Raw genomic sequence first — 10,000 nt, 5'->3', positions numbered from 1 at the left:
GCGCGCAATCCAGGATGTCCCGATGGCATTTGTGTGTGTGTTAGAGTTTGCGTGTGCATGCGTTTGTGTGTGCGTGTGCTTGTCTGTGTGTGTGTGTTTGTGTATGTATGTGTGTTAGTGTGTGTAGGCGTATCTCTGTGTGTGTGTGTATGTGTGTGTGCTGATCGATCGATCTGAAGACAACGTTAAGCCCATTGTTCTCGATTTCCATTTATCTATTTGCCTGATCGCGTGCGAGCACCTTGGAGGTATGTGGGCGTATGTGTAAACGTACGTCTGCATGTGTGTGTGTGTGTGATTTTTGGTTTGTAGTGTGAATATGTGCCATGTGTGGACGCCAGTGATTTGGTCATGAATCGTACAATATGTGCATTTATCATTTGATTGTTCTTTGCGTATCATTTGCAATAAAGATGAATATAATGAGCTTTCTTCAGCGCCTTTAACGCCACCACTGATAGTACCTCTTAATGCACCCCGGACTCAGAACTACAAATCATTTTGCACTTACTGGTGAAAATTTATTAAGCATTATCAAAGCAGCTAATAGAGTTGGTGTTCTAAGGAGAGAGAATGAGACATTTGAGCTAAATTTATATCTATATTTATATATGTTTGTATGTGTGCGTCTGGTGTATGTGTGTGTATGTGCGGATGTGTGTGAGGGTGTGTATGTGTATGTGTGTGTGTTACTCAAGCATGGTCTCTATCGCTGTCAAAAATACTAACGATAACCGTAATCGTAAGTAACAGTATTTCCTAAATCATTCTATACTAATTATTATTTTTTTCTCTCTCCTATCTTTCTTTTTAACTTACTACTCACGAAGGATGTTTCTGGGACGTTTTAAGACATACTCCAAGACCACGTGACGATGTGTTAGTACCACGTGGTCACGACGTGGAAAATGTCGACCAGGAAACCTATTAAGGGCTCGATCGCCCAGGTCAGGGTATCAGTGACATGACCTGTCTTGCCCTCACACACTGCTACTCGACCAGCCAGCTCCCCCCCCCCTTTGCCCGGCAAGACATGTCCAACAAACCACTCGCTACCACTGTAATTGTTACCATATATATATATATATATATATATATATATATGTGCATGTATATATATGTATATGTAATATAAATATATATAATATATATATATACTTATAATATATATATATATATCCTATATATATATATAGAAATATGATAACAATACACGCCCCCTGCCACAGTCTCACACACTACACAACATGGCAATACACACACACACACACACATTATCTTGATATATATCTATATAGAATATATATATATATATATATATATATAATCATATATATATATATATCATTTATATATATACATATAAATATATATACGTACTATACATACACACACACACACACATCTTTATTTCCATACATACTCAACACACACACACACACACACACACACACCACACACACACCACACACACCTACACAATAACACACACACAGTAGGGGGTGGGGTCACAACACACTGATTTATATATATATATATATATATATATATATATATATATTATACCATATATATATTCATATATATATATATAGTGACTATATCTAAGTCTATATATATATATATATATATTATATATATATTAGACTATATATATATGCATATATTTATATATAATTATATAACATATATACAAATATCTATCCTATATATATATATCATATATATATATATTATATATATATATATATATATATATATATATTATATATATATATATATATATAAATAATACAATGACACACACATCAAGTTCGAAACCCGTCTGGTAAGCTAGTAACCTTGGGCAAGAACATTACCAAGATCGCCTAAATGATGTATACACAAACATTTCTGAGTAACCCCACCAAAATACAATTCGGCCCAGATAGGTGGGATACCACGGCCATAACACTCTTGAGAGCCTCAACGTCCTGACAGTGGCATGAAACAGCTTATGAACAAAAAGAAAAAAAAATATATATGCCTATATTATGTGTACATATATATAAATATATGATATAAATAATATATATTATATATATATATATATATATATATAGAAGAGAGAGAGAGAGAGAAGAGATAGAGATAATAGATAGATAGATATAACGGCAGAGAGAGCAGAGAGAGAGAGCAGAGAAGAGCAGAATATGAGAGAGAGAGAGAGAGAGAGAGGAGAGAATGAAAACAATATGGAGGAAAGATTGATATATATTAGATGAGTATTATATATTTAGGTGTATTATTTTATTTAGTGAGTTTTTTGATTTTTGTGTTATATTTTGAGAGTGGAGAGAGAGAGAAATCGAAAAGAGAAAGAGAAAATGAGAGAGAGAAAGTTTAGAAAGAGAGAGAGAGTGAGAAGAGTTTTGAGAGGAGAGTGGAGGGAGGGAGAGAGAGGAAGAGAGGAGAGGGAGGAGAGGAGGAGGAGAGAGGGGGAGAGAGAGAGAGGGAGAGAAGAGGAGGAGAGAGAGGGATAGAGAGAAGAGAGAAGAGAGAGACGGAGAGAGAGAGAGAGGGAGAGGAGAGGAGTGAGAGGGGAGAAAAGAGAAGAGAGGAGGAGAGAGAGAGGGGGGAGAGAGAGAGAATGGACCCCAAAACACACAAATTTATGGGGAAAATATATTATATATATATATATTTTATTTTTATTTATTTTTATATAAAATGTTAATATATGTATATAGAGATTTGAGAGAGAGAGAGAGTGAAAACGAAAATAGGATAAGGAAATTGAGAGAGAGAAAGAGAGAAAGAGAGAGAGAGAGAGAGAGAGAGGAGAGAGAGAGAGAGAGAGAGAGAGAGAGAGAGAGAGAGGGAGAGAGAGAGAGGAGAGAGAGAGAGAAAGAGAGAAAGAGAGGGGGAGAGAGAAGGAAGAAGAGAGAAAGATAAAGAGAGAGAGAGAGAGAGGGGAAGAGGAGATAGAGAGAGAGAGAGGAGAGTGAGTAGAGTGGAGAGGGGGGGGAGAAGGAGATAGAAAGAGAAATAGAGAGAAAGGTTTGTATATTATGTTATTTTTTATTATAATTATATACTTTTTATATTAAAATATTAAAAACATATTATATTTATTTTATTTTGGGTATATATTAAATTTTTTATACACTATATATATACAGACATTATAATATTATTTATATATTATATCTAAACATTGTTATATTCAATATTTATATAGTTTTATGTTATATATGTATTACATTATATTACATAGAGATAATTAATCTTATAACTTAGATATATATTTATTATAAATATATAGATATATTATTTTTTATATTTTATATACATTTATATGTTAATAATTTTATATATATATATCATTTAATTTAAATATATTATATATTATTTTTATATATTATAGTTTTGTTACTATTTGTAATTTTATTTATATATTTATAATAATGTATATATTGGTATTTTATATATATATATTTATAATTTTAGTTTTTCATATATATTTTACATATTATATTTAAAATTTTACATATATATAATATTATATATATTTTATATATATTTATAAAATATATTTAAATATGTATTTTTTACATTTATATAATATATATATTTTATATATATATATATATATATATATATGTTACCCTATTATTATTTATATATATATTTATATATATATATATTATTTATATTATTACATTCATACATACACACACAAAAACACCACACACAACACACACACACAACCACACCACACACACACACATATATATATTATAAATTTTATTTTAAATTTTATATATATATAAATATATATATATTATATATATATATAATATTTATATATATATAGGGAAAAAGGGAGAGAGAAATTGAAAAAAAAAGAGAAAGTGGAGAAAGAAAGAGGGAGAGAGAGAGAGAGAAGGGGGAAATCGAAAAGGGAGAAAAGGAAAGAAAGAGAGAAATCGAAGAAAGAGAGGAAAGGGGAGAGAGAGAAGAGAAAGGGAAAACAGGGAGAGAGAGAGGAGAGAACAGGGAGAGGAGGTGAGAGAGAGGAGAGAGAGAGAGAGAGAGAGAGAGGAGAGAGGAGAGAGAGAGGAGGGGAGATAGATAAGAGAGAGAGAGAGAGAGAGAGAGAGAGAGGAAAAGAAGAGAAAAAGGAGAGAGAGGAGACAGAGAGACAGGACAGAAGGGGGGGGACAGGAGAGAGGAAGAGGAGAGACGAGAGAGAGAGATAAGGAGAAGGAGAGAGAGAGAGGAAGAGAGAGAGGAGAGAGAGAGAGGATAGATGAGAGAGAGAAAAGAGAGAGAGAGGAGGACGAGGAGGAGAGAAAGAGAGAAAAAGAGAGAGAGAGGAAAGGAGACAGACAGCAGACAGAGGGAGTGAGGAGAAAAGGGGAGAGAGAGAGAGAAAAGAGAGAGAGAGGAGAGAGAGAGAGAGAAGGGAGAGAGAGAGACAAAAAAAGAGAGAAAGAGAGAGAGAGAGAGAGACAAAAAAAAAAAGAGAGAAAAGAGAGAGAGAGAGAGAGAGAGAGAGAGAGAGAGAGAGAGAGAGAGAGAGAGAGAGAGAGAGAGAGAGAGAGAGAGAGAGAAATCGAAAAAGAGAAAAAGAAAGAGAGAGAGAAAGAGAGAGAGAGAAAGAGAGACAGGCAGACAGATGAACAGACAGATAGACAGACAGAGAGAGAGAGAGAGAGAGAAAGACATAAAGAGAGAAAGAGAGAGAGAGAGAGAGAGAGAGAGAGAGAGAGAGAGAGAGAGAGAGAGAGAGAGAGAGAGAGAGAGAGAGAGAGAGAGAGAGAGATCGAAAGAGAGAAAGAGACAAGGGGCACAAAGGGGCCAGAGATCCAAATTGCACCCCTTCCTTTAAACAAGCTCACCCGCTGCATTCCCAGACAAAAGCCTTCGGTGCATTGGCGTGTCAACACCTCTCTCAGGCCTACGACGGAGCTCTTCTGATCTTCACTCGGTCGGTTCAGGAGTTTAGTTGCGTTTTGGTTTAAGCTTTAACACAATGTTCTGTGAAGAGGGAGTTTATCGGGTTGGGAGTCTAAGTAATTGGTTTTTTAAATTTGTTTTTTGGAAAACATCACACTCGCGAAAACAATGTATATAATTTCATCATTTGACGGTGGGTCGGTAGACCGCCGTTTGGCCCCGGGTGGGTGTGTGTGTGTGTTTGTTGCTGTGTGTACGTGTGTGTGTTTGTGTGTATGTGTGAGGGGGGTGTTTGTGTGTGTATGTGTGTGTGTTGTGTGTGTGAGTGTGGTGTGTGTGTGTGTGGGTGTGTGTGTTGAAAGATAAGCAACAGATTTTATAAATGTATTATATATATATATATTTATATTATTTTATTTTTTATATATATATATACATATATTTACTATATATGCATTTATATACATTTAATTACACAACAAAGTGGGTTTTTGTGTGTTTATATAGTATGTATGTATGTATTATCTATCGATGTATGTATGTTCTATCAAATTTTTTTCTATTTTTTTATCTATCTATTATCTCCCATATATATATATTATATAATATATTATTATAAATTTTATATATATTAATAACATATTTAATAATTTAAAATTTATATTTATATATATATTAAAATATTTATATTATATTATTTATTTATAAATAAAATATATATAATAATAAATATATAGAGACTTAAAAAAAAACCAAGCACGCACCACACAGGGCACACACGCAAAACCAAAAAAAAGCAAAATTTTTAAAAATTTTTTTAATATAATTTTATTTTAAATTTTAATTATTTTTTTTTAATATTTTTAATTTTTTTATAATATTATTTTATTTTATTAATGAAAACTAAAATAAATAATAATATTAAAATTAAAAATTATATTTAAAATTTTATTTATGTGTGGTGGGGTGTGGTGTGTGGGGGTGTGGTAGAACATACCGTTTATATATATATATTTTATTATATATATATATATATATATATTTTTTATACATGTATTATACATATTTTTATATTTATATATTTAAAATATATATAAAATATATATATATCTCTAAATATTTTTTTATATATATATATTATATATTTATATTATATATAATACATATATATAAATACATACACACCACACACACACACACACACACCACACACCCCCTATATATATATATATTTATATATATATTTTTATTTTTTTTATAATAAAATATATAAATATATATAATATATTAAAAGTATATTAAATATATATAATATATTGTATATATATATTATATATACTATATATATATATATATACATATATTTAATCCAGAAAAAATCACGCCCGGAAAAAAAACACACAGAGCGAGAGAGACAGAGAGGGAGGGGAAAAGAGGAGGAGAGAGAGAGGAGAGAGAAAGAGGAGAGGAAGAGAGAGAGAAAAGAGGGAAAGAGAAGAGAGAGAGAGAGGAGAGAGAGAGAGAGGAGAGAGAGGAGAGAGAGAGAGAGAGGGAGAGAGAGAGGAGAGGAGGAGAGGAGAGAGAAAAGGAGAGAATAAAGAGAGGAAAGGGTACGGGAGATAGAAAAAAAGAAAGGAGATAGAGATAGATAGAAAATTTGATAAAACAGAGGAAAAGAGGAACAAACGAGAGTAAGAAAGATAGAAATAAGAAAGAGGATAGAGATGGATGATGATAGTAGATAGATAGACCGACAGGGCAGAGAGGAGAAAAGAGAGAGAAAGAAGAGAGAGAAACGGAGATGAGAAGAGAGAGAGAAAGAGAGAGAAAAGAGGAAAGAGAGGGAGAGAGAGAGAAGGGAAGAGGAAAAGTCGAAGATAGAGAGAGAGAGAAGAAGAGGAGAGAGAGAAGATGAGAGAGAGAGAGAGGAAAGAGAAGATAGAGTAGTAGATTTGATAGATAGATAGAGAAAGGAGAGAGGGGAGATAAGATAGAGATAGATAGATAGATAGATAGTTGATAGATAGAGAAAGAGAAGGAGAGAGGAGGAGGAGAGAGGAGGAGGAGAGAGAGAGAGGAGAGAGAGGAGAGAGAGAGAGAGAGGGAGGGGAGAGGGAAAAAACAGAGAGAGAGAAAGAGAGAAGAGAGAGAGAGAAAGAAGAGAGACAGAAGAGAAAAGAGAGAAAAAGAGACAGAGGGAGAGGAGAGAGGAGGAGAGAGGAGAGAAGAAAGAGAGAGAGAGAGAAAGGAGAGAGATGAGAGAGAGAGAGGAGAGAGGAGGAGAGCGACACAGAGAGAGAGAAAGGAAAGAGAAGAGAGAGAGAGGGGAGAGGAGGAGAGAGAGAGCCCAGGCAGAGAGATGAGAGAGAGAAAGAGAAGAGGTGAGAGAGAAGCGAGAGAGAGAAAGAGAGAGAAAGGAGGAGGAGAGAGAAGAGAGAGGAAGTGAGAGAGGGAGCGAGAGAAGAGGAGAGAGAAAGAGAGAGAGAGAGAGATGAGAGAGGGGAGGAGAGAGAGAAGCCGAGAGAAGAGAGAGGAAGAGGGTGGAAGTGAGAGAGGAGAGAGAGAGAGAGAGAAAGAGAAGGGAGGGATGGAGAGAGAGAGAGGAGAGAGAATAAAGAGGAGAAGAGAGTAAGGGAGATAGACAAAAAAAGAAAAGGGAGGATAGAGATAGATAGAAAGTAGTAGACAGGAGAGAAAAAGAGAAAAAAAGAGTGTAAGAAAAAATAGAAATAAGAAAAGAGAGATAGAGATGATGATAATAGTAGATAGATAGACCGAAGACAGAGATGAGAGAGAGAGAGAAAGATGAGAGAGAAATGAAGGGGAAAGAGAGGAGAAGAGTGGAAAGAAGAGGAGAGAGGGAGAGAGAGTGAGAGAGAGAGAAAGAGAAAAGAAGAGAAAGAGAGAGAGAGAGAAGAGAGAGAGAAGAGATAGGAGGATGAGCGAGAGAGAGAGAGGAGAGAGAGAGTGAGAGAGAGAGAGAGAACGAGGAAAGGAAAGAGATAGATAGATAATAGATAAAATTTGAGGAAAGAGAGAGAGAAGGATAAGATAGAGATAGATAGATGATAGATAGATAGATAGATAGCGAAAGAGAGAGGAGAGAAGAGAGAGAGAGAGGATGAGAGAGAGAGGAGAGAGAGAGGAGAGAGAAGAGGAGAGATGGGGAGAGAGGAGTGAGAGAGGAGAGAGAAGAAAACACAAGAGCGAGAGGAAGAGAGAGAGAGAGTGAGGGAGAGAGAGACAGACAGACAGAAGAGAGAGAAGAGACTGAGAGAGAGAGCGAGAGATGGAGATAGAGAGAGATGAGCAGAGAGAGAGAGAGATGAGAGAGAAGAGAGAGAGGAGAGAGAGAGAGAGAGAGAGAGATGAGAAAGATAGAGCTAGTATAAGATAGATGATAAGATAGAGAAAGTGAGAGATGAGGGAGGGGGATAAAGATAGAGAATCGATAGATAGATAGATAGTAGAGAGTAGAGAAAGAGAGAGCGAGAGAGGAGAGAGAGAGAGAGTGAAAGAGAGAGAGAGAGAGAGAGAGAGAGTGAGAAGAGAGAGGAGAAACACAGAGAGAGAGAAAGAGAGAGTGAGAGAGAGGAGAGAGTCAGTCAGACAGACAGAGACAGGAGATGAGAAATGAGGAGGAGGAGAGAGATGAGAGAGAGAGAAGAGAGAGAGAGAGAGAGATGAGAGGAGAGAAAGAAGAGAGGGAGAGGAGAGAGAGAGAGAGGAGAGAGGTGAGAGGACAACAGAGAGAGAGAAGAGAGAGAAAGAGAGGGAGAGAGAGAGAGAGAGAGAGAGTGAGAGAGTCAAGAAGAGAGAGAGAGAGAGAGAGAAAGAGAGAAAGACAGAGAGAGAGAGAGATAGGAGAGAGAGAGGAGAGTGAGAGCGAGAGAGAGGTGAGTAGAGAGAGGAGAGAGAGACGAGAGAGTGAGAATCGAGATGATAGATAGATAGTGAGAGTGGAAAGAGTGGGGAGAGGAGAGTGATAAGTAAGGAGGTATTGAATAGAAAGATGTAGTGCGGGAATCTAAATATATTGAGCACAACCTGGATCGACTGCAGGAGAAGCAGATGGAGGAAGGGTTAGGCGTGGTAGTCGTTAGGCGTTGTACGCTCAGCTATGTGGGTTTTTCTCATATCAATATCATTGTGAATCATGCTTTCGCGTGTTCGCTTCCCCGAAATCAGGCGAAGACAATGATGATATAGTGGAAGGTAAATTAAGGCGCATTAAGACGCACTCAGGGATCCAAAAAGATGATAGAGGAATGGACCTTTCTCCGTTTGAGGCCGCTGCACACGAGACAAAGCCAAGTGATAATTCTGAATGCTAATGTTATTATATTGAACAAACATAAAGCTTGCCTGAATAACCTCACGGTTTCCCCTGATGTGGGGTTAGAATTCCCTCTGCAATTTTTTCAAAAGCTTTCGTTAATCCTTTGTGATATACAGACAGACGGACAAAAAGGGTTTGGGATTTCGTCTCGGTGTTACGTACTTACGACTCTCAAGCGAGGGGGGGGGGAGGGTTTGTGGTGGGGGCGGTGGCCTGCGGTGGGAGTGAGTGTGAGTGAGAGGAGAGAGAGGTGAGAGTGAGAGTGAAGGGGGAGTGTGAGTGTTGTGTGGTGTAGAGAGTGTGTGTTTGTGTGTGAGTGGGTGTGTGTGTGTGTGTGTGTGTGAGTGTGTGGTATCTAACTGAGCGTGCGAGCGAGCTGATTTGAGAGGATCGAGGTGGTGCGTGCGTGCGAGTGTGTGGGTCGTGTGTGTGAGGTTTGAGGGGAGTGTGAGTGTGATTTGAGAGTGCGCTCCTCGCACACAAAACCTCACTCTACAGGACTCTTCTCAAACACTATCTATTCACTATCTCTCCTCACACTCTCTATAACACTCTCTCAAAAATATCTATCTCACTATATCTCTGGTGTGTGTGTGTGTGTGTGAGTGTGACTTAGTGAGATATAGTGATTGGGGGGTGGGGGGGGGTGTTTGTGGGGGGGTGGGGGTCTGGGTGTGTGTGTGTGAGTGGCTGTGAGACTTTAATTGTTTTTTTGGGTCG

Source organism: Penaeus japonicus, unplaced genomic scaffold, assembly GCF_977035675.1.
Source record: "Penaeus japonicus unplaced genomic scaffold, GWHDUDI00000001_assembly GWHDUDI00000036, whole genome shotgun sequence".
Taxonomy (NCBI): Eukaryota; Metazoa; Arthropoda; class Malacostraca; order Decapoda; family Penaeidae; genus Penaeus; species Penaeus japonicus.
Note: the sequence above shows the minus strand (reverse complement) of the source record.